Source organism: Marmota monax, unplaced genomic scaffold (genome assembly GCF_021218885.2).
Source record: "Marmota monax isolate L192 unplaced genomic scaffold, Marmota_monax_Labrador192_F-V1.1 WCK01_AAM20220418_F8-fsc00002, whole genome shotgun sequence".
Classification (NCBI taxonomy): Eukaryota; Metazoa; Chordata; class Mammalia; order Rodentia; family Sciuridae; genus Marmota; species Marmota monax.
Genome location: NW_026693571.1, coordinates 28313524 through 28324277, shown reverse-complemented (window position 1 = coordinate 28324277; position 10754 = coordinate 28313524).

Here is a 10754-nt window from a genome sequence, read left to right as displayed (position 1 = left end):
ACACCGAGAAGTTTTTAAATTGGTTATGATCATCTGGAGCTGTTCTTTCTCCTTTCTTACTTTGGTGAAACCAGAAGCAACCAACCAACATCACCATATTGCTTGGTTTTCCAGAAGTATTCAAAAGTATGATGGATGTAATCACTAAACTCCTTGCTTCTTATAAGAGGTAAATTAGAACATCAAATGCATTTACTTAACATACCTTTTAAACATTTTACACCAGGATTATCAGTGCTCCCCATATACTAGCAGGAGAAACTAACAACTTTAGTTCTAACCAATTTAGTCAGCCAACTCTAGAAACCACAAAAGCAGGTCAGGAAATTCATCCTTACAATTCTGTTTCTCTAGAACCACTCTTGGTACCAAAAGGTATATTAGGGTACTCTAGAGGAACAGAACCAAATACACACACATACACACACACGATTATAAAAAGGGGATTTATTAGATTGGCTTACACAACCAGAATCTGAATAGTCACAAAATGGCCATCTGTAGGCTGGAGTGCTGGAAGAACCAGCAGCTGCTCAGTCTAAAAGTTAGAGCCTCAGAACAAGAGGGACATATCATGGGACCCCAGTTTGGGACTAAAGGCCTGGAAACTTCCTGGAGAGTCACAGGTAAGAGTCTGCTTTGGAAAGGTCAGGAGCTGGAGTTTGATGTCCTTAGGCAATTGCAGCAGCAATCAAAAACCTGATCAAGAAGAATCAGGCAGGCTGGGGATGTGGCTCAAGCGGGTAGCGTGCTTGCCTGGCATTCGAGGGGTGCTGGGTTCGATCCTCAGCACCACATAAAAATAAAATAAAGATAATGTGTCCACTGAAAACTAAAAAATAAATATTAAAAAATTCTCTCTCTCTCTTTAAAAAAAAAAGAAGAAGAAGAAGAAGAAGAATCAAGCTTGGGCCTGCTGCTACTACCTTATTTTTCCAACTTTTTGTTCCATTTAAGCTCCTAACCTGTAGGACTGTGCCGTCCACACCTAGAGGGACACTCCACCCCAGTTTGCTGTCCCACATGCCAATCTTTCCTAGGCACACCCTCATTGAGACACCCAGAAGCCTCTTAATCTTATGTATCTCTTAATCCCAAAGTTGACAATCACACTAATCGTCACAACGTCCTTCAAGCTTTTTCTCAAATGGTACTTTTTTGGTGAGGTCTACTCTGGTCTTCCAACTTAGAGCTGGAATTCTCTCTACTCTCATTTCTTACTGCCTCATCTTATTTTTGTTAATAGTATTTATAACTTTCTAAAACTAGCATGCCCTCTTACATTTTTTTTTCACCTTCCACTAGAATGAAATCTGAGGGCATGGCTTTTTCTTTTGCTTTGTTTATTGATATGTTCTTAGTTCCTAGAGTTGTGCCTAGTATACCCGTCTGTATTTGGTGGACGTTTTAATCAATTCACAAGTCTTCACAAGAACATATTCATGTATTATAGATGTTTTTAATAAATAAATAAATATCAAAGACTAGCTGAGCATGGTGGCACATGCTTGCCACACAACAACTCAGGAGTCAGAAGCAGAAGCATAGTCAGTTCAAGGCCAAGCTGGGAAATTTAAAGAGACCTTGTCTCAAAATAAGTAAATAAACAAAAAGATCTGGGGTGTTATGGACCAGGCTATAGGGCAATGACCAAACAGAATCCATTTTACCCTGAGACTCCAAGTCATGTAAGAAATGCTTCTCCCAAGAGAAAACTCTACCTCCGACATTCTGATCCTGCTTAGCACACCCCATTTAGGAATACAAATGTTTCTGTTCTTCTTACACAATGTGAAATTGTTCTCTTTTTGGTTCCCATTTTTTCTTGGACAATGTACCCTGTCAAAGAATGATTGTCTAGATGTTAGTAACCATTCTTCAACTTGTACTCAACTAGGGTCATTTTGACCCACTTCCCTTACTGTTTATGATTTTAGATCTCATAATGTTTGTTCATGGTTTCAAATCATAGCAACAGCCACTTATGATTAATGATTAATGTGGTTTGGGACTGTAAAGGTGTGCTCTAACCCTTGGAGGGGGTCGAAGGGTGTAGACTTGCAGCCCTTCCCCTTGGCCCGCCACTGGTGAATAGAGTTTCCATTGCCTGCTTTAAGATTGACTCCGTGACTTATTACAATCTCTCCATAACAGGGGGATGTAGCTCAGTGGTGAATTCCCTGGGTTTAATCCCCAGCAACACACAAACACACACACAATAAAAATCAAAGACTATAAGTCAAATATATAATCATCAATTACACAAATAAAAAGTTAGAATGAAATGTTTGAGGATTTCTCAGCTTCTGTGGAACAAGGTTTGAAAACCTCTGGTTTGAAGTTAAAGCAGATAGAACTTTACAGTTTACACAGACAGGTACACTCCTCAACAATGGGAGTGGTCTGACTTGAAACAGTATCTATTTTTCCAACAACTAAGACTTTGCATACTCCTTTATCCCAGCGGCTAAGGAGGCTGAGGCAGTGAGAGCGCAAGTCTCAGCAACTTAGCAAGGCCCTAAGCAACAGCGAGAACCTGTCTCAAAATAGAATACAAAAAGGGCTGGGGACGTGGCTCAGTGGTTGAATACCCCTGGGTTCAACCCCTAGTACCTCAAAAAAAAAAGAAAGAAAGAGAAAAAAGAATAAACCAGTCATTCTTAGGAAGCTTTGAGAAATCCCCAGCTATTTCTTCATAGAGATAAAGGAGCAATGAAAGTCCCTTATTTTTTGAAAAAGAAGCGTAGTGGTAAAGAAACACACATTTATTAATTCCTGGAGCCTTCTTTATTTCTTTTAAACGAAAATGCATGACCCTAAGAATGTAGATGCAAATGAATCTTGAATCTGATTCAAGCAAACATTAATTCTTTGAGACAGGGGACTAAGACAGGTTTAAAAATATCAGCTTCATCCCCTCCTTCAAGGAGCAGCAAAGGCTGGGCGTGGTCGTGCACACCTGTAATCCCAGCGGCTCCAGAGACCGAGACAGGGAGATCAAGAATTCAAAGCCAGCCTTGGCAACAGCGAGGCACTAAGTAACTCAGTGAGATCCTGTCTCTGAATAAAATACAAATTAGGGCTGGGGATTTGACTCAGTGGTTGAGTGACCCTGAGTTCAATCCCCGGTACCCCCATCATCACTACCAAAAAAGAGCAGCAAAGACCTTTGGCTACAGGCTGAGATTCCATTTATCAGAATCAGTGGTGTGGAAGGGGGAGGAAACCATGGCAAACTAACAAGGACAGGAGGTTGGAGCCAGAGATCCAGGTAAATATTTTAATAATCCTTTTCTCAGGCTTTAACTGAGGGGCAGCAACAGGTACTTCTTAGCATCCGTTTATAAGGAAGTCTTCACAATCCTCGAGAATGAATGCATGGGAATTTATGATTATCTACTCCTATAAATCCAAGATATAGAAAAAGTGCACCAGATTTTCTTTAAGGCTTATATATTGTTCATTAAAACTAAATAAATTCTATGTTCTGTGTCTTTATTATCAAGTCTCATAATTATTAATTACAAGTTTTACCACTTGCAGTTTGGGTTTCTTTTTTATTATTATTTTATTCTAATTTGTTATATATGCCAGAAGAATGCATTACAATTCATATTATACACATAGAGCACAATTTTTCATATCTCTGGTTGTACACAAATTAGAATCACACCATTCGTGTCTTCAAACATGTACTTAGGATATAATGTCCATCTCTTCCACTGTCTTTCCTACCTCCATACCCCCTCCTTTCCCCTCCCTCCTCTTTGGTCTATCTATAGAGTTCATCTATTCCTCCCATGCTCCCCGTGCCAACCCCATTATGATTCAGCATCCTTATATCAGAGAAAACATTCAGCATTTGGCTTTTAGGGATGGCTGACTTCACTTAGCATTATATTCTCCAACTTCATCCTTTTACCTGCAAATGCCATGATTTTTTTTTCTTTTAATGCTGAACAGTTTTCCATTGTGTATATATGCCACATTTTCTTTATCCATTCATCTATTGAAGGGCATAGAGGTTGGTTTCACAGTTTAGCTACTGTGAAACATTGATGTGGCTGTGTCCCTGTAGTATGATGTTATTAAGTCCTTTTGGGTATAGACCGAGGGGAGGGATAGCTGGGTCAAATGGTGGTTCCATTCCCAGTTTTCCAGGGAATCTCCATACTGCTTTCCATATTGGCTGTACCAACTTGCAGTCCCACCAGCAATGAGTGTGCCTTTTTCCCTACATCCTTGCCAACACATGTTGTTGTTTGTATTCTTAATAGCTGCCATTCTGACCGGAGTGAAATGAAACCTTAGACTAGTTTTGATTGCATTTCTCTAATTGCTAGATATGTTGAACATTTTTTCATATATTTGTTGATTGATTGCATATCCTCTTCTGAGGAGTGTCTGTTCAGGTCCTTGGCCCATTTATTGATTGGGTTATTTGGGTCTTTTTGGTGTTAAGGTTTTGAGTGCTTTATATATCCTAGAGATTAGTGCTCTATCTGATGTGCATGTGGTAAAAATTTGCTCCCAAAATGTAGACTCTGAGACAAACTCACATAACTACAGTTATATTAGACAATGGCGCCAAAAACATACATTGGAGAAAAGATAGCCTGTTTAATAAATGGTTCTGGGAAAACTGGAAATACATATGCAATGAAATGAAATTAAACCCCTATGTCTCACCATGCACAAAACTCAACTCAAAGTGGATCAAGGACCTAGGAATTAAACCAGAAACACTGCACCTATTAGAAGAAAAAGTAGGCCCAAATCTCCATCATGTCGGGTTAAGCCCCAACTTCCTTAATAAGACTCCTATAGTGCAAGAATTAAAATCAAGAATCAATAAATGGGATGGATTCAAACTAAAAAACTTCTTCTTAGTTTGGGTTTCTTATTTTGCCAATTATATTATGAACTTTTCAGAGTTAAGGACCAGATCTTATGCATTCCATAGCCCAAAAATAGTATGGTGCTATTCACATAGTAATTGTTTAATCAATTTTTTATATATACCAAATTACATAAACATTGCTTAGTACCACACTTGTGACAGAACTTTGAAATGATGGATCTGAAACTTGTTTCAGTAACTTCCTATAAATTTTAAATGCCAAATACCAGGACAGAACATTAATAATTGTGGCAGTGTCCTTGTTAAACCCTCAGAATTTTAATTTATTAAACTGGTATACCAAGCAGTTCTAGGACAGAGAAGATCAAATCAAAGCAAGTATTTTTATTGAATAGACCAACCCCATCTTTATTGCCTGGAAAACGTGTAGGTACTATTTGTGATCTGTAACAACTAGATCCTAAAGTTTATGATTTGTTGCCTACATCAGCTTGATAGAAAATAAACTTTTGGGAGGGCAGCACCACCTGGTGTTTTTTGAAGATCTAGACTAGTGTAGTAAATTTTATATATTCACATAATGATGAATTTTTAGGTTGTGTATCCTTTGTAGCAGAGAAAGCAAAGGCAAGGGACAAAGTCAAGAGAGATTTAAAAACAGCAAAAATTGGGCAGGAGATGTAGCTAATGGTAGAGCACTTGCCCAACATGTGCAAGGCCCTGGATATGATCCCTAACTCTGCAAAGAAAAAAAAAAAACAGTTAAAATTATGGCTGGGATGGTAGCTCAGTGGTGGAATGAGGCTCTGGGTTCCATCCTCAGTACTGCCAAGAAAAGGAAAAATTAGTAACAATCAATGTGCCCTAACAAGGGGAATGTGACAAATACTGGTATACAATATCAGAGTTACAAAAGTTCAAAAGTGTAGGTTATAGGCTCTAAAAAAAAAAAAAAAAAAAAAAGTATGTGGTCTACATTGGTATATGGCACCCCTATAAAGTTATAATAAATGAAGCAAATCAGAACTTAAATAACCTGAATGTGTTTACGAATTTTGGAATATAAAAAATAGCATGCATGAACATGGCAGAGATCAGAGATTAATTTGAAAAAAAGAAAATAGGGGCTGGGGTTGTGGGTCAGTGGTAGAGCGCTCGCCTAGCTCCTGGGTTCGATCCTCAGCACCACATAAAAATAAATAAATTAAATGAAGATATTGTATCCAATTACAACTAAAAAATAAATATTAAAAAAAGAAAATAGTGTTAATAATTATTATTAATTTTATTGCTGCATAAATTTACTGAAGTTTACAGCTGTCAATATTTTGAGTGTGAGACATGAGAACAATAAGAATTTCAGACAATCAAGAAAAAAGACAGCAAAAAAAGGGGAAAAGTAGAAAGATAATAAGAGCAAAAGAAAAGCACAAGGTAGTGAAACAAGAGCCACACAATGCTGTGCCCCCGCCCCCACCATCTCTCTCAATGCCTTGCACCTTAATCAGGGGGATACCAGATGCACAAGGCAATGGGGGATTAAGAAAAACACAGATGCAAGCATTCAGGGAGAAAGTGGGGCCAGGTGGTTCAGAAAGCCCTGGTGAGGCTTGAGTGACCCCAAGCTAACTCAGCAAATTTATTATATAGGTTTCATCTAAAGGTTAATTGTGGGAAAGTTTCAGCAAAGCAGGCATTCTGAAGCACACAGGACTGAAGAGACATTTGGGTCATCTTGTTTTGCTCAAAATCCCCTATCCCTGGGATAAAGTGCTGAACTCAAGGCCTTGACTGAGAACAGCCTCAAGGCTTTCCCACATAGCTCTCCTGGCCAGTGTTACCATAGTAGCTGGGACATCATGACCTGCATTTTTGCATAGTTAGCTCCCAATGCAAACGTATCTCTCCACAATAGAAACTTCTGCCAATGTCATTTAAAATACTAACAAATGATTCAGTAACTCAACACAGATCTTTCTGAGGTCCAAAACATTGTTCTGCCTTGTTTGAATAGAAATTACTTTTTAAGTGTTTTTTTCTTTTTTTTTTAACCACTCCACCCCCAACCCCCACCCCCACTCCGGAAATTCTAAAGGTTTGCATCTTTGAATACCCATGACAAAGCACATTCATTCATTCCCTCATTCATTCAACAAATTGGGCACCTACTGTGTGTAGGACTGTAATAGGTCTTGTGTGCATGTGACGTGTATCCCTCAAAGAACGTAGGTAGTGATGTATCAGATATAGCTGTTTGCTGGTTTGGCATCTAACAAACTGTATATCTGGAAAACAAAGCCTTGATTAGAAAACCCAATTCCAGCAGGATGCAGTGGTGCTGCCTGTAATCCTATCCTTCCTCCCCTGAGCCTCAGGAGGCTGGGGCAATAGGATTGCAAGTTCAAGGCCAGACTCAGCAACTTAGTGAGACCAATCTCAAGGAATAAAAAGAACTGGGGATGTAGTTCAATGGCAGAGAATTCCTGGGTCAATCCCCAGTACCAAAAGAAAAGAAAAAAGCAAAAAACTACTATTCTCTAACATTCTAGTAGGAAGTTTGGGGCATGGATTCTTTTTAATGAGCTTGGGTTTAGGCTTTAGTGAGACGAACTGCTTATATTTCTTTGATCCTTAAGAGCAGGCTTGGCATCAGGAAAATATAAGTGTGAAGACCTTCTTGGCAGCACCTAAAGAAGACTCTTAGATTTGTATCTTCTGAAAACATTATCCTTATTGGTTACTTCAAGGCAAAGACCATTGTGCCTTCATCTCAGCTGTGCCAGCATTAACTTACTACAACTGACTGAACAAGATCTTTTTTAAAATGATACTAGGGAGAGATGTTAAAGAGAGAGAGAAAAATATGTACAGACCAGAATCAAGTTTAAGAAGGTTGGACATGGAAGAAATTACACTGGAGCTGTTGAGCGGCAGGGGATAGACCATGAAGGAAAGATATTTTATATAATGCTAGAGTTTTCATATTACCTAGGAGATGCAATTGAAAAAATGTAAACATAAGCTCACTTTGATCAGTGTGCAGAGAATGAACAAGGAGTTTGCACAGTGCCACACACCTGTAATCCCAAAGACTCAGGACACTGGGACAGAAGGATTGCAAATGGGCAATTTAGTGAGACCCTGACTCAAAATAAAAAGGGCTGAAAATGTAGATTAATGGTAAAGCACCCTGGGTTCAATCCTTGGAACTACAAAAGGGGAAGGAAGGAAGAAAGGAAGGGAGGGAGGGAGGGAGGGAGGGAGGGAGGGAGGGAGGAAGGAGGGAGAAAGGGAGGGAAGAGCAAACAAGGGGAAAGGGGATATCACTTGGGGAGCTACAGTGTCATAGTGAGGATGGGGCAGTGAAGACAAATTACAGACATGCAGGAGGAAAGGCTGGTTCCCTGAGTTTTGCCTGGAGAGTCTGCGTGGGAGGCACTGCCATTCATCAAGATAGAGAAATGAAAAGGAATAGGTTTGAGGGTATGCGTTGACACTGAGGCATCTTCAGAATCTCAGAGTGATCATTCCCAGTGCATGTCAGAATAGTTGGATTTGGAGCTCAAAAGGGAAGTCAGCTGGGCATATAGTTGTCAGTCATCTGCACCCAGGTAATAGGTATAGTCATGAGGCTGATTACTTCCCACAAGGTTACACAGTGAGAAGGGTGTTGATGGTAGATCCAGACAACATCAAAACTCAAAAGGGAGAAGACTGAGAAGCAGCTGCTGAATACATGGAAGGAAAACAGGAAAAGTGGTTTCAGGAAAGCTAAGAGACTATTTTTCTTTTCTTTCTTTTTTTTTTTTAAGAGACAGTGAGAGAGAGATAATTTTAATATTTATTTTTTAGTATTTGGCGGACACAACATCTTTGTTTGTATGTGGTGCTGAGGATCGAACCCGGGCCGCACGCATGCCAGGCGAGGGCGCTACCGCTTGAGCCACATCCCCAGCCCCCAAAGAGAGAGAGACTATTTTTCAAGCGGGGAGTGGCCAAGAGTATGAAGCAATGAAGAGGAGTTCAAAAATTTAAAAGTAAAAAAAATAAAAACCACTGTGATTAGCCAGGAGGAGGTCACTGTGGACCCCTGAAACGGATGTTTCTTTGGTTGGTGGGGTGACAAGGTAGAATTGAGGAGTGAATGAGAGACAGGAAATGGGAGCCATGAATGCTGTCAGGCATTCTAAAGCCTAAAAGTTTGGTTAACTTTTGTCTTGAACTTGGGTTACTTGTACTGTTTTTTCTCCTTCTTGCTCTGATAGGTTTTTCTTTTATTCTGTTCTTCCTGGTTTCTAGCAAACATTCTCAGGTTTCTTGTGGAATTTTTTCATTTAATTATTAATGTGTAAGTATTCATTAACCTCATCTCATTTCTTCAGTGGAAAAATAACTGACTTTGGGGTGTCATAGGACTGGGATTGAATTCCCTGCCAGAGCCTTTAGGTAGTTGCTGTTTTGTTTGTTTGTACCCTGTGGGAGTTTCTGTCTATTCAGAAATCCTCTCCAATGAGCCACAAGCTGGGACCTGAGACTGCTGGGGGTGGGGAAGCTCCTTCCTTCATTTCTGTCTCTCTGGCAAGTGTCTGATCCCATCTCTGCTTTCTCTGCACACTAGAAATAGCCAGGATCCGTCTGACAAGTTCCTGCAATTCTAGCTTCTCCTGTTACACATTACAGAGCCAATTCATCTCTTGGTACACATTTTTAAAGAGAATCTAACCGGTTGTTGACTGGCCAAGGATAAACTCTATTCAGGATCACATAGTCCAAACAGCAAGATGTGTCAATTGGTACAGACATGGCCTCCCATTTGAGAAAGAGCTATGAGTTCCTGCGAATGAGGTTCGAACTGGACAGAAACCAATATGGGACCTTGGACACATATTTTTTGTCTTATCTTCAGAGTGGAGTTAAAACTTAGTGGATGCTGTGTCGTATTTCCTAGAATGAGCCCTCAGGACTGAAGGAATTCTTCCTCTACCCGCTGGGAGCACTACCAGGAGACAGCTCTCATCTGCCACCCTCTCCAAGTAATAAGGGACAGATTTGAGTGGTGGGACTGTGAGGTTAAAGGAATAATTCTATAAAATGGACCCATGTGCAGATCACCACCTGCTCTCACCTTCAAAAAGCAATTTACCTGCAACCTTCCCTGGTTTAAATTGACAGGATATGTTACATTCTTCAGCAAACTACCTATTATCTACAGGAGAATTGCATGCCCACATGAATCCAATAAAAGGAACACAAGTTACCCTGAAGGGGGGACTTTTGTGACCCTTTCACAGACCAGATCCTGAAATTCAGGGAGATAATCATGTAATCTGCAAGAACGGGGTTTCAATTGGAACTGGTTAGCTTGGGTCAAAGTGACCTAGAGTTGTCACACAGCGGAGACTAGAAAGTCTGATGTCATCCTGCTAACAGTCAAGAAGTAGACTGGGAGGGACAATCTGGAAACTTCCCTTGGACACCCAATAAAACTGTAGGACAGGAGAAACATGCTTTCCCTCTCCTTTTTCAGATAACCCACTCTCTCCTTTGAGAGTGTCCCCTTTTCCTCTTTCTTACCCCCTCTAATAAACTCATGCCTATCATTCTGGGTGACATGCCTGAAATTTTTCTGACTTGATCTTAAGAATAGTAATTTGAAGAGTGGGGAACTTCACACTACTCCATTTCCTGGAAGGCCCCAGACCTGTAACACAAGTATTTTCCCTGGCAGAAGAGAACCTCCTTGCTCACAGTCATGTTCTCTTTCCAAGGACAGTCTGTATCCAAAGGCCTGTTCTCCCACCCCCACCAGATGGGCACAACTCTAAGAGACACCCCAATTCCAGGGCTCACTGTAGAAGGATGTGGGTCTCTGCTGTGCCTGCACATAGCCCAG